We start from the raw sequence: 25,226 nt of genomic DNA, 5'->3' as shown, positions 1-25,226 counted from the left end.
TACACCTCATTCGTAGGCTGCTGGTAATGCGCCTTTAAGATGTCGCAGGCGGCCGGGTACGTGTCGGCGTCTTGGATGAGGGGGTAAACCCTGTGGCTTACCCAATTCCGTAGGATTCCGAGTTTCATACTTTCAGCGTCCGTAGCGCCTGTGACGGCTGCGGAATTGTCCAGGAAGAATTCCATACACATAAACCAGTGTCCGAAGCATGCCGATGCGTCCGAAGCATGCTGATCCAAATCCAAACGTTCGGGTTTCAAGAGTTGATCCATTGTGTTGAAAAGTAAGTTAATAAAATTGATGTGCCTCAATAAATCCGAGACTCAATGTTAGCGGAATAAAACAAGGCTTTTATTAACTTAGAAGGTAACACACAGTGGAGAGGTGTCTTCCATCCAGAGGTCTGCAGTACTGGATGTGAGGCACGCTGAGCCTGCTTACATAGGGGCCAGGTATGGGCGGAGCCCTACACACAATACAATACAAGGTGAGGAAACGGAACTGAGGTAAGGGAAATGAAACTGAAACTAAACCACAGTCACAGGCACAATCACACAGAGAATACAGATGAGTGATGAATGGCATATTTCATCACAAAGACACAAAATGATGGTCAGTATGTGTTCTTTGTTTGTGAAGACACAAAATGGTGGTCAGTATGTGTTCTTTGTTTGTGAAGATACAAAATGGTGGTCAGCATGTGTTCTTTGTTTGTGAAGAAACAAAATGGTGGTCAGTATGTGTTCTTTGTTTGTGAAGACACAAAATGGTGGTCAGTATATGTTCTTTGTTTGTGAAGACACAAAATGGTGGTCAGTATGTGTTCTTTGTTTGTGAAGACACAAAATGGTGGTCAGTATGTGTTCTTTGTTTGAGAGGCCACCTGGACAAGAAGGGGAGAACATAAATCTCAAAGGAACAGGAATGTGTCATGCGGATGGAACTCCAATTAGGGAAGGTTTGGAGTGAACAGACCTATCCAAGGGAGGCAGAGAGTAATTTACAATCAACGAGGCCTTATAACCCAGTGGCAGGGGTTTTCAGAGATAAGAAGAAGAACACAGAAGAAAAAAGCAGGAGGAAGATTGAAGTGAGAAAGCTGGCCTCCAGTTTATGTTTCAACTTACAGTTTCCTTTGACCGATCACCCAGAAATGAAGGAGTATGTATGAGAATTGGACATGGGCTTAGCTACTTTTAAAGAGAGTACTTTTATGTACAATTGAATCATTAAAGGGGCATGTTTATATACTTTGAATTGATAAGCAGGCATATTTATTGCCAGGAGTTCTATGTACACTTGAATTTTGAACTATAGTCTGATTAAAAGACCAATTTTATTGATCACATCCTTGTCTGTCATCATTAAGCTAATTCGTAATTCTCGAGGTCTGAACAGTAGTAAGAGAAAGTGCTACATAAATTCGTGACCACGAAGGGACCTTGACGGGAAAAAGCATTTTTATAACAATGCCAGATAAGAAAGTGAGAAGTATGGAGGATTGGTAGCAAAATATATTAGTCAAAATTTGATACAGATTGATACGCTTATCAATTACTTCATAAAAGGTGATGAGTCGAAGAAGAGATGATGAGTCGAAAGAAGAGATGAATAAGGCTTTTATTAGCTAAGAAGAGACCATGCTTCTTCGTGAGTGACTGAACAAGTCTGAACGAAACCCACACAGTGGTGGGTGGAGTCAGCTGAGGCATGCCTCCATACACAGCGCCACCCAGAGGTGGCAATATACAATACAGTGGTTTACCACACAGATAAACCATGGGTTAGAGATATTGTGCAGAACGATGACCCTGTACAAAATGCAAAGGAGTGGACGGAAGGTCCGTTTGGAAAGGTGCCAGGGTTTAAAGCGGTATGGCTGTTAGCCTATCACAGACAATTAGTTCAAAATAAGAAAGAGATTGAGCAACTGAAACAAAAGGCGAGTGACAGGGAAGCGGTGGTGAACTTTTGCTAAAAGATTTAGAGGAATTAAAAGAACAGAGACAAGCTGAGAAAGTGAAAGGGGAAAGTAACAGAGAATGCTTGCAGTGTCAGGTGACGGAGTATTGGCGAAGAGCGGATAGATGGGAGAAAGAAAGCCATAAGCAACATCGGCAGGCAGCCTCAGCTGAGGAAGAGTTAAGCAATGTAAAAACAGCAGCAACAGAAAGCAGGAGAAGCTGATCACACTAAATGCCGAAAGGAAATTGAGCGATTGAAAGCTCGTCTAGCGGTAGAGAAGGGGATAATATGCTTAATGACCCGAGAGGAAAGGGATATCGAGGGGAAAGGATGATGGGCCACAATATGGGGAATTGAGACCCCCGCCAGAAGTGCCGAAACCTCTGGTCCCACCGCCAATGAATCCTATGAGGCAGCAGAAATTTGGTCCCCCTGCAGGAGCACAGAATAGAGGAGTGTTACAGAGTGATTATACCGTACCGTATAACACCACGCAATTGAAAGAAATGGTGGGTGATTTAGGGAAACTAGAAATGGGAGATGACCCTACAATTATATTTCAGGAAGATCGAGAAGAGCGTTGGTGCGAGGACACAGCCTTGCTTGACCCCGGTTCGTAAGTGAATTGGGTCTGTGGTGGAACCATTGGTCAGGATCACGGCTTGAATGTCGTTGTGAAGCAGACGGAGGATGGCGACAAACTTTTGAGGGCAGCCAAATTTGAGGGGGACACTCCATAATCCCTCATGGTTGACAGTGTCGAAGGCCTTTGTGAGATCAAAGAAGGCCATGTACAGCGGTTGGTGTTGTTCCCTGCATTTCTCTTGTAATTGACGTGCGGTGAAGATCATGTCCATTCTGCCCCTTAGTGGACGGAATCCACATTGCGACTCTGGGAGGAGCTCTTTGGCCACTGGGAGAAGGCGATTGAGGAGGATTATTGTGATGACTTTCCCTGTGGCAGACAGCAGGGAAACTCCTCTGTAATTACCGCAATCGGACTTGTCACCTTTCTTGAAGAAGCAGGATAGGTGCACTAATGTCAGTGTTCTTGCTCAGGCCAACATCCCCAGCATCGAAGCTTTGACCACGGTCAATCAGCTCCGATGGACAGGTCACATTGTCCGCATGCCCGATACGAGACTCCCAAAACAAGCGCTCTACTCAGAGCTCCGGCACGGCAAGAGAGCCCCAGGTGGGCAGAGGAAACGCTTCAAGGACACCCTCAAAGCCTCCTTGAAAAAGTGTAACATCCCCACTGGCACCTGGGAATCCCTGGCCCAAGACCGCACAAAGTGGAGGAGAAGCATCCGGGAAGGCGCCGAACACCTCGAGTCTCTTCGCCGGGAGCAAGTGGAAGCCAAGTGCAAGGAATGCAAGGAGCGCACGTCAACCCAAGCACCCCACCCACCCGTCCCTTCAACCACCGTCTGCCCCACCTGTGACATAGACTGTAGGTCCCACATTGGACTCATCAGTCACCTGCGAACTCATTTTTAATGTGGAAGCAAGTCATCCTCGGTTCTGAGGGACTGCCTAAGAAGAAGGAGATGTTTCAGGAAGTAGCAGCTGCAGCCATGATAAATGAGTGCGATGAACCAGAACACATTAAGATGTCACTATTAACGCTGTCAATATCGGTCTTAAGTGGCTCACCAGCTACCATGAAAAGGGGTGCAGGAACATTGCAGGAAGTTAAAGATCAAATCACGATAGCACTAGGGTATGGATCAGGTAATCCATTCGAACAGGTGGGCAAAACTAAGCAAAGGCCCGGGGAGAATCCTGAAAGTTATGCAGAAAGGTTGTGGCTGGTATATAACACGGCCTGTGGAGGGATACTTGCTAGAACTAACCTTGCAGCAGGGCCCCTGAACCATTGGCGGCGAGCATTAATAGCCAATAGCCTGCCACATATTAGAGCAGTGACAGAAGCATGGTATGACCCACAAGGCGACCAAACTGAGGTACAGACCTTGCAGAAAATGACCCTAGCTTTTGAAAGAGAAAGACAGGAATAAGTAGAGGGGGGCCTAATTAAGTCGAGACAAAAGGATAAGGTGTGTGAGACAAGGGGATGGAAACAGGAAGGAGATTACCCCCCTATGGAGGATAAGCGATGCTTTAATTGTGGAGGAAAGGGACATTTTATTAGAGACTGCAGAAGACCATGGAAAGATAGAAATGAAGAATTGATTACAAGGCCCACTGTGCCTACAGAGCAGACAAAGGCAACCGTAACCAGAGAGAGAGAGAGATTGGGAGTGTGAGAGAGAGAGAGATTGGGAGTGTGAGAGAGAGAGACTTGGAGTGTGAGAGAGAGAGAGACTGGGAGTGTGAGAGAGAGATTGGGAGTGTGAGAGAGAGAGAGAGATTGGGAGCGTGAGAGAGAGCGAGACTGGGAGTGTGAGAGAGAGAGAGACTGGGAGTGTGAGAGAGAGAGAGAGATTGGGAGTGTGAGAGAGAGAGAGATTGGGAGTGTGAGAGGGAGAGACTGGGAGTGAGAGAGAGAGAGAGATTGGGAGTGTGAGAGAGAGAGAAAAATTTGCAGTGTGAGAGAGAGAGATTGGGAGTGTGAGAGAGAGAGAGAGATTGGGAGTGTCAGAGAGCGAGATTGGGAGAGAGAGAGAGAGAGACTGGGAGTGTGTGAGAGAGAGAGATTGGGAGTGTGAGAGAGAGAGAGATTGGGAGTGTGTGAGAGAGAGAGAGACTGGGAGTGTGAGAGAGAGATTGGGAGTGTGAGAGAGAGAGAGAGATTGGGATTGAGAGAGAGAGAGAGATTGGGATTGAGAGAGAGAGAGAGATTGGGGTGAGAGAGAGGAGAGAGACTGGGGAGAGAGAGAGAGAATGGAGAGAGAGAGAGAGCGAGAGACTGAGGGGGAGAGAGAGAGAGACTGAGGGGGAGAGAGAGAGCGACTGAGGGGGAGAGAGGGAGACTGGGGGAGAGAGAGAGAGATGGGGGAGAGAAAGAGAGAGTGAGAGAGACTCGGGGAGAGAGAGAGAATGGGGGAGAGAGACGGGAGAGAGAGAGAGAGAGAGAGACTGGGGGAGAGAGACTGGGGAAGGGAGAGAGAGACTGGGGAGAGAGAGAGATAGAGAGACTGGGAGACAGAGAGAGAGAGAGCGACTGGGGGGGAAAGAGAGAGCGACTGGGGGGTAGAGAGAGCGACTGGGGGGGAAGAGAGAGCGACTGGGGGGGAAGAGGAGAGCGACTGTGGGGGGGAGAGAGAGCGACTGTGGGGGGGAGAGAGAGCGACTGTGGGGGGGAGAGAGAGCGACTGTGGGGGGGAGAGAGAGCGACTGTGGGGGGGAGAGAGAGCGACTGTGGGGAGGAGAGAGCGACTGTGGGGGAAAGAGAGAGCGACTGGGGGGAAAGAGAGAGCGACTGGGGGGGAAAAGAGAGAGCGACTGGGGGGGAAAGAGAGAGCGACTGCGGGGAAAAGAGAGAGCGACTGGGGGGGAAAAGAGAGAGCGACTGGGGGGGAAAAGATGTGCGCGACTGGGGGGGAGAGAGAGCGACTGGGGGGGAGAGAGAGCGACTGGGGGGAGAGAGAGCGACTGGGGGGAGAGAGAGCGACTGGGGGGAGAGAGAGCGACTGGGGGGGAGAGAGAGCGACTGGGGGGAGAGAGAGCGACTGTGGGGGAGAGAGAGCGACTGTGGGGGAGAGAGCGAGCGGCTGTGGGGGGGGAGAGAGAGCGACTGTGGGGGGGGAGAGAGAGCGACTGTGGGGGGGAGAGAGAGCGACTGTGGGGGGGGGAGAGAGAGCGACTGTGGCGGGGAGAGAGAGCGACTGTGGGGGGGAGAGAGAGCGACTGGGGGGGAGAGAGAGCGACTGAGGGGAAGAGAGAGCGACTGGGGGGGGGAGAGAGAGCACTCCTCCCCCCCCTCCCCTCACACTCCTCCCCCCCTCCCTCACACTCCTCCCACCCCTCACACTCCTCACACTCCTCCCCCCTCACACTCCCCCCCCCCTCCTCTCCCTCACACTCCCCCCCCTCACAATCCCCCTCCTCTCCCTCACTACCCCCCCTCTCCCTCACACTCCCCCCCTCTCCCTCACACTCTCCCCCCCTCCCTCACCCTCTCCCCCCTCTCCCTCACACTCTCCCCCACCCCTCTCCCTCACACTCTCCCCCCCCTCTCCCTCACACTCTCCCCCCTCACAATCTCCCCCCCCTCCCTCACACTCTCACCCCCTCTCCCTCACACTCTCCCCCCCTCTCCCTCCCACTCTCCCCCCCCCCTCTCCCTCACACTCTCCCCCCCTCCCTCACACTCTCCCCCCCTCCCTCACACTCTCCCCCCGTCTCCCTCACACACTCCCCCCCCCCCCACCCCCCGCCCCCAGGCCCGACCGGACTCACCTCGGTAGCACCTGCTGGTTAACAAGGCGGGCCTTTGGACCCGATTGGCAGACTCCCGTGTCCGATTGAGATCGGGGACAGCCGTTTAAAAAAAAGCCAGAGCGGGCTCTCGCGGGCGGGCGGCACATGCGCGGTCAGTGCCAGCGGCGCGAGGCGGCCCGCGGGGAGTAGGCAGGGAAACCCCGCGGGCTGGCGGCCGTTAGCGAGCGGATCACTTCGGGCGGCCATCCCGCGCTCCGGCCCCGACACCGTCAAAAATGAGAGGGGGAAGTAGAGAGAGACAGAGAGGGAAGAGGAGAAGGAGAGAGAGGGAAGAGGAGAAGGAGAGAGAGGGAGAAGGAGAGAGAGAGAGGGAAGAGAGAGAGAGAGAAAGAAATTTTTTGAGCTTCAGGCCTGCCTGCAGCGGGCCTGGAGAGCAGCCCCGAATCCCCCCTGCGCGAGGGTGAGGAGGAGGGGGGGGTTGCTAAACACAATATAAAACTCAAATAAATTGTTAATTAATTCCCTAACACATAAATCAAATATTTACCTTAGTTACCTAACACACAGAAACATAAATCAAATATTTACCTTAGTTCCCTAACACACAGAAAGTGTGGGGGAAAAATAGTGAAAAATCAAAATGGCAGCCACTCACCTCGGTTCAGAAGGATAAGGCCCGCCCACACACGCACCGATTGGTCGACCGGTCAGGTCACCGAAGCGTAGGATTGGTCAATCGTCGAGTCACTCGACATTCAACTGTAGGATGGCACGCGCCAGGAACCCGCCGTACGATTGGGCGACCTCGACGTCACACGGTCGCTAATGAGATGCTAATGAGCGGAACGCTGAACGTTTTTTGGATACCGCAGGTGCGATTTTTGTCCGGCCGAAACGTAAATACGCCTATGACCGGTCCGGAATCGCAAGCTTTCTTTTGAGGTGACGCGCGCGTCGGTACGCTCTATAACTTTCAAACGTATAGAACACGGACAGACAGACAGACATCGGGACAGACAGACATCGGGACAGACAGAAGAGCTCTTTTATATATATAGATATAGATATATATAATAAAACAGACACCACATTAAACAAACTGAACACAGACATACTTCCCTGAATACTGCCCCTCCAACAGTGCAGCCATGTCTGTACGTCTCCTCCGACAGAGTCAGATAGATTTTTGTTAGGCATGGGCATTAAGGGTTAAGATGGAGTTAAGATATAAATCAGCCATGATGTAATTGCATGGTGGAACAGACTCGAGGGGCTGAATGGCCTCCTCCTGTTCCTTTGGTCTCCTCACTGCAGAGGAGTTTTAATCGCTCCACCATTGGCGGCCATGCCTTCAGCTGCCTGGGCCCTAAGCCCTGGAATTTCCTCCTTAAACCTCTCCGCCTCACTACCTCTCTCTCCTCCTTTAAGTCGCTCCTTAAAACCTGCCTCTTTCACCAGGCTTTTGGTCACCTATCCCTAATATCTCCGTATGTGGCTCGGTGTTGAATTTGATTTGATAATCGCTCCCGTGAAGCATCTTGGGATGCTGTACTACATTAAAGGTGCTATATTAATGCAAGTTGTTGTTGTCATTGAGACCGCACGGTGAGTCGCAAGTACAATAAGGCATACGGAATGCTTGCCTTTATCAGCCGTGGCACAGAATACAAGAGCAGGGGGTTATGCTTCAACTGTATAAAACACTAGTTAGGCCTCAGCTAGAGTACTGCATGTAGTTCTGGTCACCACATTACAGGAAAGATGTGATTGCACTAGAGAGGGTACAGAGGAGATTTACAAGGATGTTGCTGGGAGTAGAAAATCTTAGCTATGAGGAAAGACCGGATAGGCTGGGTCTGTTTTCCTTGGAACAGAGGAGGCTGAGGGGAGACCTTATTGAGGTGTATAGAATTATGAGGGGCATAGATAAAGTGGATAGAAAGGACCTATTTCCCTTAGCAGAGGGGTCAAAAACCAGGGGGCACAGATTTAAAGTAATTGGGCGAAGGTTTAGAGGGGATTTGAGGGGAAATGTCTTCACCCAGAGGGTTGTGGGTTGTGGGTTCTGGAACTCACTGCCTGAAAGGGTGGGAGAGGCAGGAACCCTAACCACATTTAAAAAGTACTTGGATGTGCACTTGGGATGCTCTAACCTGCAGGGCTACAGACCAAGAGCTGGGAAGTGGGATTAGGCTGGATAGCTCTTCGTTGGCCGGCGCGGACACGATGGGCTGAAATGGCCTCCTTCTGTGCTGTAACTTTCTATGATTCTATGAATCCAAGAGACTGAAGGAGGTAAAGGTAAAAAATCACTGTCTCACCTGGAGTCTCCCGGAAATGGGACAGGGAAACCTCGGAGTGGCAGGCAGTGACTAGTGGGGTACCACAGGGATCGGTGCTAGGACCCCAGCTATTCACAATGTACATTAATGATCTAGACGAGGGAACTAGATGTAATATCTCCAAGTTTGCAGATGACACAAAGCTGGATGAGCTTGTGTGCTGTGAGGAGGATGCCAAGAAACTCCAGTATGATTTGGACAGGTTGGGTGATTGGGCAGATGTATGGCAGATGCAGCATAATGTGGATAAATACGAGATTAACCACATTGGTGGCAAAAACAGGAAGGCAGATTATTATCTGAACGGCAATAGATTGGGAGAAGGGGAAGTGCAACGAGACCTGGATGTCCTTGTGCACCAGTCGCTGAAGGTAAGCATGCAGGTGCAGCAGGCGGTTAAGAAGGCAAATGGTATGTTGGCCTTTGTAGTGAGAGGATTCGAGTACAGGAACAAGGATGTCTTGCTGCAGTTGTACAGGGCCTTGGTGAGACCACACCTTGAGTGTTGTGTGCAGCTTTGGTCACCTTATCTGAGGAAGGATGTTCTTGCCATGGAGGGATTGCAGCGAAGATTCACCAGACTGATACCTGGGATGGCAGGAATGACGTATGAGGAGAGAATGGGTCGATTGGGCTTATACTCGCTGGAGTTTAGAAGAATGAGAGGGGATCTCATTGAAACTTATAAAATTCTAACAGAGTGCTGTGGCATTGAGTACTGCTAGAGTTTGGTAAGTGGGAGAAAAGTCATTTAAGTGTATTTTGTGAATTTTAGTGTGTTAAAAAGTTAATTATTTGAAGTGAGTTTAATTTTTTAAGTGTATATTAAACTGCTGGGGAGTTTAAACCGGAAGTAGAATCCGGGTATAAAAGGGGCGGGACTAGTGCTGCAGCACAGAGTGCTGTGGCATTGAGTGCTGCTAGAGTTTGGTAAGTGGGAGAAAAATCATTTAAGTGTATTTTGTGAATTTTAGTGTGTTAAAAAGTTAATTATTTGAAGTGAGTTTAATTTTTTAAGTGTATATTAAACTGCTGGGGAGTTTAAACTGGAAGTAGATTCCGGGTATAAAAGGGGTGGGACTAGTGCTGCTGCACAGAGTGCTGTGGCATTGAGTGCTTTTAGAGTTTGGTAAGTGGGAGAGTTTGGGCAAGTGGGAGGTGAGGGTGTGTTTTTTGCTCTGTTTTGTTCCCCACTCCCAGGCTTAGACAGCACTGCGGAAGCGGAGCAGCGAGACGAGTCAACCAAACAGGCCCCACAGACAGTATTCAAGGAGGAGGTTGGTGATCAGCTGGTTGGTTGGTTTTCTTCCTTCTCTTTTATACCTTTAAGTTGGTAAGTCCTATTGTATAGTGGTGTAATATTATCATCTATATCGGGGCAGAGGGTCTTCATAACTACTAATAAGAAATTTAATTAATTACATAGATATGGGTGAACAGGTGATGTGTCACTGTTGCGAAATGTGGGAGCTGGTGGACCCCATTGAGGCTCATGTTGATTACATTTGCGATAAGTGTTTGCTGCTAGAGGAACTCAAGCTCCATGTTAAAGAGCTTGAGACTGAGCTTCAGACACTGCGACACATCAGGGAGGGGGAGAAGTTCCTGGACTCTATGTTTCAGCAGGTGGTCACACCTATGAAATTAATTAATGCAGATGTAGTCCGTGGTCAGGGACAGGATGGTGTGACTACGAGTGAGGCAGGTACAGGGATCCAGGAGGTAGTGTTGAAGGAGCCGCAGCCCTTGCTCTTGTCAAGCAGGATCGAGGTTCTTACTCCCTGTGAGGGCGGGAGCGGGGACTGCAGGGAGGATGAGCAACCTGGCCACAGCACCGTGGTACAGGGGGCCATTCAAGTGGAGGGAGTAAAAAGAAATGTTGTAGTGGTAGGGGATAGTATCATTAGGGGGATAGATAGGGTTCTCTGCAGTCAAGAGCGGGAGTCCTGAAGGCTGTGTTACCTGCCCAGTGCCAGGGTTAAGGACATCTCTTCTGGGCTGGAAAGAAACTTGGAATGGGAGGGGGAGGATCCAGTTGTCATGGTCCATGTTGGTACAAACGACGTAGGTAGGACAAGGAAGACAGTTCTGTTAAAGGAGTATGAGCAGCTAGGGTCAAATTAAAAAACAGAACCTCAAGGGTAATAATCTCTGGTTATTACCTGAGCCACGAGTGAATTTGGCTATGATAAATAAAATTAAAGAGTTTAAATGCGTGGCTCAAAGACTGTGTGGGAGAAATGGGTTTTGCTTCTTGGGACAATGGCACCAGTACTGGGACAGGAGGGAGTCTGTTCCGTTGGGACGGACTCCACTAGGCCAGTGCTGGGACTAGAGTCCTGGCGAATCATATAACTAGGGCTGTAGAGAGGGCTTTTAACTAATTAGTGGGGGGAGGTTTCTAGAGAGCAAATAATAGAAATGACAACGGAGAAGGTCATAGACGTAGGTAGCAGTGGGGGATTAAAAAACAGAACGTGTCAGGAAGGGACCAGAAGGTATGGAGTAAAAGGTAAAGTACTAAAAGGGGAAAAAACAGGAACTAAGTGTCACAAAACATATTTGAAAGTTCTTTTATCTGAATGCACGTAGCATTCGTAACAAAATGAATGAGTTAACGGCACAAATAACTACATATGGGTATGATCTTGGGCCATTACAGAAACATGGCTGCAGGGTGACCATGACTGGGAATTAAACATGCCAGGTTATTTAACAATCAGGAAGGACAGGCAGGAAGGGAGGGGAGATGGGGTGGCTATGTTAATAAAGGAAGGAATCACTATAATACAGAGAAATGATATTGGGTCAAAGGAGCAGGATAGTGAAACAGTTTGGGTAGAGATAAGGAATAATAAGGGGAAAAAAACACTAGTCGGCGTAGTCTATAGGCCTCCGAACAGTTGCAACTCTGTTGGATGGAGTATTAATCAGGAAATAGTGAGGCTTGTAATAAGGGAACAGCTATAATTATGGGGGATTTTAACTATCATATTAACTGGACAAATCAAATTGGGCAGAGCAGCCTTGAGGATGAGTTCATTGAGTGTATTAGGGATGGGTTTCTTGAGCAGTATGTAACTGAACTGACCAGGGGGCAAGCAACCTTAGATTTGGTCCTGTGTAATGAGACAGGATTAATTAAAAATGTCCTAGTAAAGGATCCCCTTGGAATGAGTGACCATAACATGGTTGAATTCCATATTCAATTAGAGGGTGAGAAGGTTGGATCTCAAACAAGCGTGCTGAGCTTGAACAAAGGAGACTATGAAAGTATGAGAGCAGAATTGATTAGAGTGGACTGGGGAAATTGATTAAAGGGTAAGACAGTACATGATCAGCGGTGTACATTTAAGGAGTTATTTTACAACTTCCAAAAAATATATATTCCACTGAGGAAAAAAGGGTGTAAAAGAAAAGATAGCCATCCGTGGCTAAGTAAAGTAATTAAGGATAGTATCCAACTAAAAACAAGGGTATATAAGGTAGCCAAATCTAGTGGGAGGATAGAAGATTGGGAAGTCTTTAAAAGACAGCAAAAAATAACTAAAAGATTGATTAAGAAAGGGAAGATAGATTATGAAAGTAAATTAGCAAAAAATATAAAAACAGATAGCAAAAGTTTCTATAGTTATATAAAAAGAAAAAAGGGTGGCTAAAGTAAATGTTGGTCCCTTACAGGATGAGACCGGGAAATTAATGGTGGGAAACATGGAGATGGCAAAAACGCTGAACAAATATTTTGTATAAATCTTTACGGTAGAGGACACTAAGAATATCCCAACACTGGACAAACAGGGGGCTCTAGGGGGGGAGGAGATAAATACGATTAAAATCACTAAGGAAGTGGTACTTGGTAAAATAATGGGACTCAAGGCGGATAAATCACCTTGACCTGATGGCTTACATCCTAGGGTCTTGAGGGAAGTGGCGGTAGGGATTGTGGATGCATTGGTAATAATTTTCCAAAACTTCCTGGACTCAGCAAAGGTCCCAGCAGATTGGAAAACTGCTAATGTAACACCCTTATTTAAAAAGGGTAGTAGGCAGAAGGCTGGAAACTATAGACCTGTTAGCCTAATATCTGTGGTTGGTAAAATGTTAGAGTCCATATTAAGGAGACAGTAACGGGACATTTGGATAAACATAATTTAATAGGACAAACTCAGCATGGTTTCATGAAGGGGAAGTCATGTTTGACAAATTTGCTTGAGTTCTTTGAGGAAGTAACATACAGGGTGGATAAAGGGGAACCAGTGGATGTAGTGTATTTAGACTTCCAAAAGGCATTTGACAAGGTGCCACACAAGATTATTGCTCAAGATAAAAAATCACGGGATTGGGGGTAATATTCTGGCATGGATAGAGGATTGGCTCTCTAACAGAAAGCAGAGAGTTGGGATAAATGGTTTGTTCTCAGCCTGGCAATCAGTAACTAGTGGTGTTCCGCAGGGGTCAGTGCTGGGTCCCCAACTCTTTATAATCTATATTAACGATTTGGAGGAGGGGACCAAGTGCAACATATCAAAGTGTGCAGATGATACAAAGATGGGAGGGAAAGTAGTGAGTGAGGAGGACATAAAAAACCTGCAAGGGGACATAGACAGGCTAAGTAAGTGGGCAGAGATTTGGCAGATGGAATACAATACTGGAAAGTGTGAGGTTATGCACTTTGGCAGGAAAAATCATAGAGCAAGTTATTATCTTAATGGCAAGAAACTGGAAAGTACTGTAGTACAAAGGGATCTGGGGGTCCTGGTGCACGAAACTCAAAAAGTTAGTATGCAGGTGCAGCAAGTGATCAAGAAGGCCAATGGAATGTTGGCTTTTATTGCTAGGGGGATAGAATATAAAAACAGGGAGGTATTGCTGCAAGGTATTGGTGAGACCGCACCTGGAATACTGCATACAGTTTTGGTGTCCATACTTATGAAAAGACATACTTGCTCTCAAGTCAGGTTCACTCGGTTAATCCCGGGGATGAGGGGGTGGTCATATGAGGAGAGGTTGAGTAGATTGGTGTAATGTATGTACCTTTAAGGGGGGAACTACTTTGTACAGCTCTTGTATACTGTAGTACCGGCAGTGACCACACCTGTATATAACGCTGAGTAGTGATCTGTACAGATCAGTTGCAGTTTGAACCACGTTGAGTAAACACCTATTGTACCGTTCTCCGCAGTCCGTTTCTTATTATACACGGACGTAACATTGGTGACGAGGCAGGTTCGAACCTACCTGAAACTCTGCATCACCTCCCGGGGATTCCTTCCTGGGGATCAGTGGATTGGAGGTCAAGGCCAGCGACTCGGGCGTCGACCATGGGTAACCGCCCAGACATCCAGCAGAGACTCGAGAATTGCGGGGGAGGCTGTCGAGAGCCAGGCTTGGCTTTCCAATCGAGGTGGTCCAGCGAAACGGGCTGGCAACAGGTAGTGCGCATGCCCTTCCTGGACAGCGGTAGAGCCCGACTGAGCGGCACAGCAAAGGGCCGAGCAGCATTGACGGGGAGAGAGTGAGAGGGCAGAGCGCACAGGGCGCAGCCGGTGTTCAGGGGCCGAGCAGCGTCAGAGAGAGGGAGAGAGAGACGTGCAGAAACCTGCGAGGCGCCGCCATTGCCACGAGGACCGCCAGGAGTGGCGTCGGCAGCAGCGGGGGAGGAAGGAAAGCGTGGGAGACGCCATTTTAAGCCATTGGGAGATGCCATTTTAAACCACACCCAAAATACCGAAGAGTGGCAGTATCACCGCATTTGACAATGAAGTCGAAGATTGGACTACATATGTCGAACGAATAGAGGTGTACTGCAAGGCAAATGAGGTGTCAGATGACAAGAAAGCGTCAGTATTGTTAAATTTAATGGGTGCAAAGATGTATGGTTTATTACGAAATCTAGTAACGCCAACGAAGCCAAAGGAAAAGAGTTTTGAAGACATAGTAACGATACTAAAGGAACATTTAAACCCCACACCGCTGCTGATAGCAGAAAGATTCAAGTTTCACAAACGGAACCAGCATAAGGATGAAAGCAATGCTGATTATTTAACAGAACTGCGCAAACTATCGAAACACTGCCAGTTTGGAGCGGGACTGACAGATACCTTAAGGGACAAGTTTGTGTGTGGGCTTCAAAGTGAAGGAACCCAGAAACGGCTTTTATCTGAAAAGGACCTTACGCTGGAAAAGGCTTTCAGCATTGCGGTATCATATGAAGCAGCAGCACGGGGCGCTGCAGAGATACAACAGAGACTGCAAGAATATGGCACAAACGAAATGTCATATGGAACAGAGAAGTGCTATCGCTGCGGCAGAACAACACACGACCAGAATGATTGCTGGTTCAAAGACAAAGTGTGCAGACGGTGTGGAAAAGTAGGACACATAGCACGAGTCTGCAGGTCGGGAAAGAAAACCAGCAATAAGAAACCAACCAAAGGGAAGTACAAGAAGGTACATAAGATAACGGAGAATAGTTCAGACGAACAAAAGAGTGATTACAACTCCGAAAGCAGGGAACGGAGTTGTCTGAAACTGCATAATGTGATCACAACGGAGGATCACCGAACCATTTGGGTCACTCTCAAGATAGCAGGAGTCCAGGTAATGATTGAATTGGACACAGGATCAGCCCTAACAGTCATAAACCGACGGGACTACGAGCGGCTATTCTCACACATACCCTTGAGAGACACAAAAATTATTTTGAAGATGTACACGCGGCAAAAAGTCTACCCCAAAGGAAAAATAAGGGTGACCGTTATATATAACGGTAAGGAAACACCAAAACTAGACCTGTATGTATTGCAAGATGGAGGACCACCATTACTGGGATGTGAATGGATCCAGAAAATACAACTGGATTGGCATTCCATACAGGCACTGACTGTGGCTGACAAAAAGGATGACGACGTCACACCTGGGCGACTGTCAAAGATCCTAACTGACGCAAAAGAAGTGTTCCAGCAAGGACTCGGAACACTAAAAGGCATGACAGCGACGATTAAAATTGAAGAAAATGCAAGCCCAAAAATTTTTAAGGCCAGACCGGTACCTTATGCGACCCACCCAGCCGTCAAAGCAGAGCTGGAGAGTCTGGAACGTTCAGGTGTACTGTCCAGGGTGGACTGGAGCAAGTGGGCTACACCCATCGTCCCTGTGATGAAAAAGTCGTTGAGCAGCACGCCTGGGGAACCAAGGAAGGTTCACATCTGTGGGGACTTTAAGGTAACAGTGAACCCGGTCCTTCACACCGTACAATATCCACTTCCGCGGATTGAAGATATTTTCGCCTCGCTATCTGGAGGGAAACGCTTCACTAAGATTGATCTGGCCCAGGCGTATCTGCAAATGGAGGCAGAAGAAGCATCAAAAAAATACCTCACAATCAACACCCATAAAGGTCTCTACCAATACAACCGGCTGGTATTCGGGGTAGCATCAGCTCCGGCTATTTGGCAGAGGGCAATGGAACAAGTCCTGCAAGGGACCCCAGGGACCCAGTGTTATTTGGATGACATCCTGGTCACGGGCAAAAATGACAGTGATCACCTTGCCAACCTGGAGCAGGTGCTCACTAGATTGCAGGAATATGCGCACCGAGCTAACCGCCCCAAATGCGAGTTTTTTAGAAAACAGATCTCGTATTGTGGCCACGTTATCGATAAAGAGGGGTTACATAAGTCCCCAGAGAAAATTGAGGCAGTAGTCAAGACTCCAGCACCGGAAAATGTGTCACAACTGAAGTCGTTCCTCGGGCTGGTAAACTACTACCATAAGTTCTTGCCAAATTTGTCTACAATACTACACCCACTGAACACCTTACTGCAAACTGGGGTGCCATGGAAGTGGAGTTACGAATGTAGACGAGCTTTCCAGAAGAGCAAAACGCTAATCACATCGAAAGAGGTATTGGCCCATTACAACCCAGCATTACCAATTCGGTTGGCATGTGATGCGTCACCCTACGGCATTGGAGCGGTGCTGTCGCACAAATTCTCGGACGGCTCAGAGAGGGCAATAGCCTTTGCATCACGATCACTAACCTCAGCCGAGCGTAATTATGCCCAGATTGACAGGGAGGCCCTCAGCCTAGTGTGGGGAGTGAAAAAGTTCAATCACTATCTGCACGGGCAGAAATTCACCTTGCTGACTGACCACCAGCCTCTTGTCTCCATTTTTAATCCGAAGAAGGGCGTTCCGGTGATGACTGCGCAACGACTACAAAGACGGTCACTTTTTCTAGGGGCGCACCACTATGAGATTGAATATAAGGGCACGAAACAGCATGGAAATGCTGATGGGCTATCACGCCTGCCACTGCCTACTGCGGAGGAAGCACCAGCAGTGGATCCTGTCGAAATATTCCATTCGACTATAATTGAATACCTACCGGTAACTAACGTTTGTATCGAAAAGGAAACCTGAAATGACCCGACACTGTCTTGGGTATGTGATTTGACGGTGAAGGGATGGCCAGCACATGGTGACTCACTGTTGCCAGCATTCTCGACAAGGAGAGAACAGCTGTCAGTGTGCCAGGGGACCTTGATGTGTGGATCCCGAGTGGTAATTCCACTCAAGTTAAGGGATAGAGTGCTCAATGAGCTTCATGAGGGTCATCTGGGAGGGGTAAAAATGAAAAGCCTAGCCAGGGCTTATGTGTGGTGGCCGGGAAACGATAAACAAATCAAGGGCCTGACCAAGAGCTGCTCAGGATGCCAGAAAGTCCAAAATGCACCACCACAGGCCCCTCTACACCCATGGGAGTGGCCCCCATCTCCATGGCAACGGGTGCATATTGATTTTGCTGGTCCATTCATGGACTCAATGCTTTTAATAGCCGTGGATGCGCACTCGAAATGGCCTGAGATCATCAAAATGTCCTCCACCACCACGGAGAAAACGATTGCAGTCCTACGGACCATTTTTACATAAGAACATAAGAACATAAGAAATAGGAGCAGGAGTAGGCCAATCGGCCCCTCGAGCCTGCTCCGCCATTCAATAAGATCATGGCTGATCTGACCCTAACCGCCAATCTACGATCACAGAACCATCTCCTGAATCTAACAAAATTAGACACACGAAATAGGAGCAGGATCAGGCTACACGGCCCCTGGGCCCGCTCCGCTACCCACAGGGCCATGTCCAATCCGAACCTAGACTCATGTCCAAATTCCTGCCCGCTCCCCGTAACCCTTAATTCCCTTTACTTCTAGGAAACTATCTATTCCTGTTTTAAATTTATGTAATGATGTAGCTTCTACACTTTTTGGGGCAGCATATTCCATGGACCTACCACCCTCTGAGTGAAGTAGTTCCTCCTCATCTCAGTTTTGAAAGAGCAGCCCCTTATTCTAAGACTATGCCCCCTAGTTCTAGTTTCACCCATCATCGGGAACATCGTCCCTGCATCCACCCGATCCAACCCCTTCACAATCTTATATGTTTCAATAAGATCGCCTCTCATTCTTCTGAACTCCAATGAGTAGAGTCCCAATCTACTCAACCTCTCCTCATATGTCCATCCCCTCATCCCCGGGATTAGCCGAAAGAACCTTCTTTGCACTGACTCGAGAGCAAGTATGTCTTTTCTTAAGTATGGACACCAAAACTGTATGCAGTATTCCAGGTGCGGTCTCACCAATACCTTGTACAACTGAAGCAATACCTCCCTATTTTTATATTCTATCCCCCTAGCAATGAAAGCCAACATTCCATTGGCCTTCTTGATCACTTGTTGCACCTGCATACTAACATTTTGAGTTTCGTGCACCAGGACCCCCAGATCCCTTTGTACTTCAGTACTTTTCAGTTTCTTGCCATTAAGATAATAACTTGCTCTACGATTTTTCCTGCCAAAGTGCATAACCTCACACTTTCCAGTATTGTATTCCATCTGCCAAATCTCTGCCCACTTACTTAGCCTGTCTATGTCCCCTTGCAGGTTTTTTATGTCCTCCTCACTCACTACTTTCCCTCCCATCTTTGTATCATCTGCAAACTTTGATATGTTACACTCGGTCCCCTCCTCCAAATCGTTAATATAGATTGTAAAGAGTTGGGGACCCAGCACTGACCCCTGCGGAACACCACTAGTTACTGATTGCCAGGCTGAGAACGAACCATTTATCCCAACTCTCTGCCTTCTGTTAGATAGCCAATCCTCTATCCATGCCAGAATATTACCCCCAATCCCGTGATTTTTTATCTTAAGCAATAATCTTTTGTGTGGCACCTTGTCAAATGCCTTTTGGAAGTCTAAATACACTACGTCCACTGGTTCCCCTTTATCCACCCTATATGTTACTTCCTCAAAGAACTCCAGCAAATTTGTCAAACATGACTTCCCCTTCATAAAACCATGCTGACTTTGTCCTATTAAATTATGATTATCCAAATGTCCTGTTACTGTCTCCTTAATAATGGACTCCAAAATTTTACCTACCACAGATGTTAGGCTAACCGGTCTATAGTTTCCAGCCTTCTGTCTACTGCCCCTTTTAAATAAGGGTGTTACATTAGCAGTTTTCCAGTCTGCCGGGACCTTTGCTGAGTCCAGGGAGTTTTGGAAAATTATTACTAATGCATCCACAATCCCTACTGCCACTTCCCTCAAGACCCTAGGATGTAAGCCATCAGGTCAAGGTGATTTATCCGTCTTGAGTCCCATTATTTTACCGAGCACCACTTCCTTAGTGATTTTGATCATGTTTAGCTCCTCCCCCCCTATAGCCCCCTGTTTGTCCAGTGTTGGGATATTCTTAGTGTCCTCTACTGTAAAGACTGATACAAAATATTCATTCAGTGTTTTTGCCATCTCCATATTTCCCACCATTAATTTCCCGGTCTCATCCTCTAAGGGACCAACATTTTCTTTAGCACCCTTTTTCTTTTTATATAACTATAAAAACTCTTACTATCTGTTTTTATATTTTTTGCTAATTTACTTTCATAATCTGTCTTCCCTTTCTTAATCAATCTTTTTGTTATTTTTTGCTGTCTTTTAAAGTTTTCCCAATCCTCTATCCTCCCATTAGATTTGGCTACCTTATATGCCCTTGTTTTTAGTCGAATACTATCCTTAATTTCTTTACTTAGCCACGGATGGCTGTCTTTTCTTTTACACCCTTTTCTTCGCAGTGGAATATATATTTTTTGGAAGTTGTAAAATAACTGCTTAAATGTACACCACTGATCATGTATCGTCTTACCCTTTAATCTATTTTCCCAATCCACTCTACTCAATTCCACTCTCATACCTTCATAGTCTCCTTTATTCAAGCTTAGCACGCTTGTTTGAGATCCAACCTTCTCACCCTCTAATTGAATATGGAATTCAACCATGTTATGGTCACTCATTCCAAGGGGATCCTTTACTAGGACATTGTTAATTAATCCTGTCTCATTACACAGGACCAGATCTAAGGTTGCTTGCCCCCTGGTCAGTTCAGTTACATACTGCTCAAGAAACCCATCCCTAATACATTCAATGAACTCATCCTCAAGGCAGCCCTGCCCAATTTGATTTGTCCAATTAATATGATAGTTAAAATCCCCCATAATTATAGATGTTCCTTTATTACAAGCCTCAACTATTTCCTGATTGATACTCCGTCCAACAGAGTTGCAACTGTTCGGAGGCCTATAGACTATGCCCACTAGTGTTTTTTTCCCCTTATTATTCCTTATCTCCACCCAAACTGTTTCATTATCCTGATCTTTTGACCCAATATCATTTCTCTGTATTACGGTGATTCCTTCCTTTATTAACATAGCCACCCCACCTCCCCTTCCTTCCTGCCTGTCCTTCCTGATCGTTAAATAACCTGGTATGTTTAATTCCCAGGAATTGTCACCCTGCAGCGATGTTTCTGTAATGGCCACAAGATCGTACCCATATGTAGTTATTTGTGCCATTAACTCATCTATTTTGTTATGAATGCTACGTGCATTCAGATAGAGAACTTTCAAATATGTTTTGTGACACTTAGTTCCTGCTTTTGCCCTTTTTATTACTTTACCTTTTACTCCATACCTTCTGCCCCTTCCTGACATGCTCAGGTTTTTAATTTCCCCTCTGCTACCTAAGTCTATGACCTTCTCTGTTGTCATTTTTATTATTTGCTCTCTAGGAAGCTCCCCCCCCACTAGTTAGTTTAAAGCCCTCTCTACAGCCCTAGTTATATGATCCGCCAGGACTCTAGCCCCAGCACTGGCCAAGTGAAGCCCGTCCCAACGGAACAGCTCCCTCCTGCCCCAGTACTGGTGCCAGTGTCCCAGGAAGCAAAACCCATTTCTCCCACACCAGTCTTTGAGCCACGCATTTAACTCTCTAATTTTATTTGTCCTAGCCAAATTCGCTCGTGGCTCAGGTAATGATTATTACCCTTAAGGTTCTGTTTTTTAATTTGACCCCTAGCTGCTCATACTCCTTTAACAGAACCGGCTTCCTAGTCCTATCTACCTCGTTTGTACCAATATGGACCACGACGACTGGATCCATCCCCTCCCACTGCAAGCTTCTTTCCAGCCCAGAGGAGATGTCCTTAACCCTGGCACCAGGTAGGCAACACAGCCTTCGGGACTCTCGCTCTCGGCTGCAGAGAACTCTATCTATCCCCCTAATAATACTATCCCCTACCACTACAACATTTCTATTTACTCCCCCCTCTTAAATGGCCCCCCGTTCCACGGTGCTGTGGCCAGGTTGTTCATCCTCCCTGCAGTCCCTGCTCCTGTCCCCACAGGGAGTAAGAACCTCGAACCTGTTGGACAAGAGCAAGGGCTGCGGCTCCTCCAGTTCTACCTCCTGGATCCCCGTACCTGCCTCACTCGTAGTCACACCTTCCTGTCCCTGACCATGGGCTACATCTGAATTAATTAACTTAATAGGTGTGACCACCTCCTGATACAGAGAGTCCAGGTACTTCTCCCCCTCCCTGATGTGTCGCAGTGTCTGAAGCTCAGACTCCAGCTCATCAACACGGAGCTGGAGTTCCCGTAGCAGCAGACACTTGTCACAGACGTAATCACCGTGAGCCTCAATGGGGTCCACCGGCTCCCACATCTCGCAACAGTAACACATCACCTGCTCCATTCTATGTAATTAATTAAATTTTTTATTGTTAGTTATGGACACCCTCTGCCCGATTTTAGATGCTAGTATCCCCTTTAATTAATTGGATTTAAATTAAATCAATCCCTCTAATTACACCAGTTAAATGGTTTACCAACAGTCACTCTGCACCAGAAAGGCCTTAGTAACTACAACCCACAGAGTTAAAGTTTGAAAAGAGCACCTAACACCCCACTTACCCTAACTCACACTTACCCAAATTCACAGCACTCTCTGCTGACTAGCACTAGCACTGGTCTTTTTATACTGTTTGTTTGTTTACAGCCAAATGAGTCACCCCTGCTGATTGGTTAGAAAACTGGTTTCCACTGCCTGCTGTGACAATTTACTCCTACTGCAGTGTAACCTTGTTTTACTCTTCTTAAACCAACAGAATCCCAAATATTTAACTTTTCCCCTTTACTTAAACTGCTTAAGTAATCTTATCAAGAATGATTTAAAGAGAAATAACAATTAAAGAACTCTCACACTTACCCAAACTCACAGCACTCTCTGCTGACTTCACTTTTTGCCAGGAACGACTTGCCAGAACAGATTTGCTCCGACAACGGACAACAGTTTGTGTCCGAAGAGTTCCGGAGGTTCTTGAAAAAGAATGGGGTAAGGCATTACACATCCGCCCCGTATCATCCAGCCACAAATGGATTGGCTGAGAGTTTCGTACAAACCTTTAAGAAGGCAATAAAGGCTATGTACAATGACAACATTCCGCTGCAGCACAAGGTGGACAATTTCCTGTTCGCCTACCGGAATGCGACACATGCAGTCACCAACCAGGCCCCAGCCATGATGTTCTTTAACCGAAGGTTAAGATCTCGCCTGGATTTGCTCAGACCAAACATACGAAGAGATGTTGAGAGTAAGCAATTCCAGCACATCCATGAGAAGCCAACAAGGAGCTTCAATGTAGGGCAACCAGTCTTGGCCCGCGACTACCGAACAGAAAAATGGCAGCCAGGAATGATATGCACACGGCAGGGCCCACTAATGTACACAGTGGACGTTGGGGAGAGCATCGTGAGATGCCATGCTGACCAGATCCTAGAGTCACAGGAACAAGTCAATCCCATGCCTCGCCCATACGTACCTGGTGATGAACCCGACGTACAGGTAGCATCTACCCCAGAAACAGTAGCATCGGAAGCTGATGAACCAACCGACGACAGGGGGCCAGAATCACCTCCGCACCAAGAGCAAGACACTCGGGAAAGGCGCTATCCAGAAAGGATCAGGAAGCCTCCCCAAAGACTGAATTTATAAATAGACTATTTTCAGCTAATGTTGCATGTTAAAAGTGTTAATTGTAATTAGTTTGATATTTAATTGTTAAATGAGTGTTATGGTACTGTTAGTCTAAAAGGGGAGGAATTGTAATGTATGTACCTTTAAGGGGGAAACTACTTTGTACAGCTCATGTATACTGTAGTACCGGCAGTGACCACACCTGTATATAATGCTGAGTAGTGATCTGTACAGATCAGTTGCAGTTTGAACCACGTTGAGTAAACACATATTGTACCGTTCTCCGCAGTCCGTTTCTTATTATACACGGACGTAACAATTGGGACTCTACTCATTGGAGTTCAGGAGAATGAGAGGCGATCTTATTGAAACATATAAGATTGTGAAGGGGCTTGATCGGGTGGATGCGGTGAGGATGTTCCCAATGATGGGTGAAACTAGAACTAGGGGGCATAACCTTAGAATAAGGGGCTGCTCTTTCAAAACTGAGATGAGGAGAAACTTCTTCACTCAGAGGGTGGTAGGTTTGTGGAATTTGCTGCCCCAGAAAGCTGTGGAAGCTACATCATTAAATAAATTTAAAACAGAAATAGATAGTTTCCTAGAAGTAAAGGGAATTAAGGGTTACGGGGAGCGGGCAGGAAATTGGACATGAGTCTAGGTTCGGAATGGTCATGGCCCTGTGGGTAGTGGAGTGGGCCCAGGGGCCGTGTAGCCTGGTTCTGCTCCTACTTCTTGTGTTCTAATTCTGTATTAGATTTCAGGAGATGGTTTTATTCCTGTTCCTGGCTGGGGTGGAGATCGCCTTTACAGAAGGTAAGTACTGTAGAAAATATAGGGACAGAGTGATCTCCTGGACGAGTTTCGATCGCCTAGATGGGTCGGAGAGGAATTTCCCAGATTTTTTCTCCCAAATTGGCCATTGGGTTTTTTATCTGGTTTTTCGCCTCTCCCGGGAGATCACATGGGTTCAGGTGGATGGAGAGTGATAGAAGATTTGAGGTTAGGATCAGATCAGCCATGATCTTATTGAATGGTGGAGCAGGCTCGAGGGGCCGATTGGCCTACTCCTGCTCCTATTTCTTATGTTCTTCTTATGTTCTTAGGACTAGACAGACTAGATGCAGGAAGGATGTTCCCGATGGTCGGGGAGTCCAGAACCAGGGGTCACAGTCTAAAGATAAGGGGTAAGCCATTTAGGACAGAGATGAGGAGGAATTTCTTCACCCAGACAGTGGTGAACCTGTGGAATTCTCTGCCACAGGAGGCAGTGGAGGCCAATTCATTAAATATATTCAAGAAGGAGTTAGATATATTTCTTAAGGCTAAATGGATCAAGGGCCATGGGGAGAAGGCAGGGATAGGGTACTGAATTTGGATGATCAGCCATGATCTCATTGAATGGCGGAGCAGGCTCGAGGGGCCAAATGGCCTACTCCTGCTCCTATCTTCTATGTTTCTATGCTGCTCACAATTCGGGTATCTCAGTGCTTTAAGTTTCCTACCGCAGCTGCGGGAGAGAGGAAAACCCGAGGAATGGTGATTGGGGAATGAGTGGGAGGGTGTCAGCGGGGCGAGCGCGGGATCAAAGGGGGAATGGGTCTGGGAATATTTTGTTTGTGTTAACTGCCTGACTCTCACTCTCTGCCGATACATAATGTAAGCTGTGTTGAGACAAGACGCTATTACCTGGTATTTCAATCACTCTACCAATCCAAGTTCTTTGTGATCAAGTTCCATGTAACCTTACGAAATGGACACACCTGCCAGGAGCAATTTGTGTCCCAGATCTTATGACAAGATTTAGGACAGTTGATGCCAAGTTTGCGTTTAACCACCTGCGATAAAATGAGTTGCAAGCAGATTCCTGCCCCAGCACGCCCTGTGCGAAAGATAAAACTCCACCTCAAAAAGGATTTCAAACCCTTCCAATTCCAGGAATGGGGCGGTGGTCCAAATAATTTTTCGCTGAGCCCGTTCTTTTCCAAATTAACCATTAGTGGGCGCCAAGTGAGTCCATGGTTGTGATTGGAGGGCCACAGGTGAGGCAACCAGTCACATGGTTGCCCCCATTGAGTTTTGGTGACTGAACCTTCATCAGAGAGCAACAACAACAGTTTTATTTATATAGCGCCTACAATGTAGTAAAACGTCCCAAGGCGCTTCACAGGAGAGACCATCAAACAACATTT

This window comes from Somniosus microcephalus, unplaced genomic scaffold (assembly GCF_052327205.1).
Source record: "Somniosus microcephalus isolate GS21.2 unplaced genomic scaffold, FLI_Smic_1.0 scaffold777, whole genome shotgun sequence".
Classification (NCBI taxonomy): Eukaryota; Metazoa; Chordata; class Chondrichthyes; order Squaliformes; family Somniosidae; genus Somniosus; species Somniosus microcephalus.
This window is presented reverse-complemented; position numbering follows the sequence as displayed.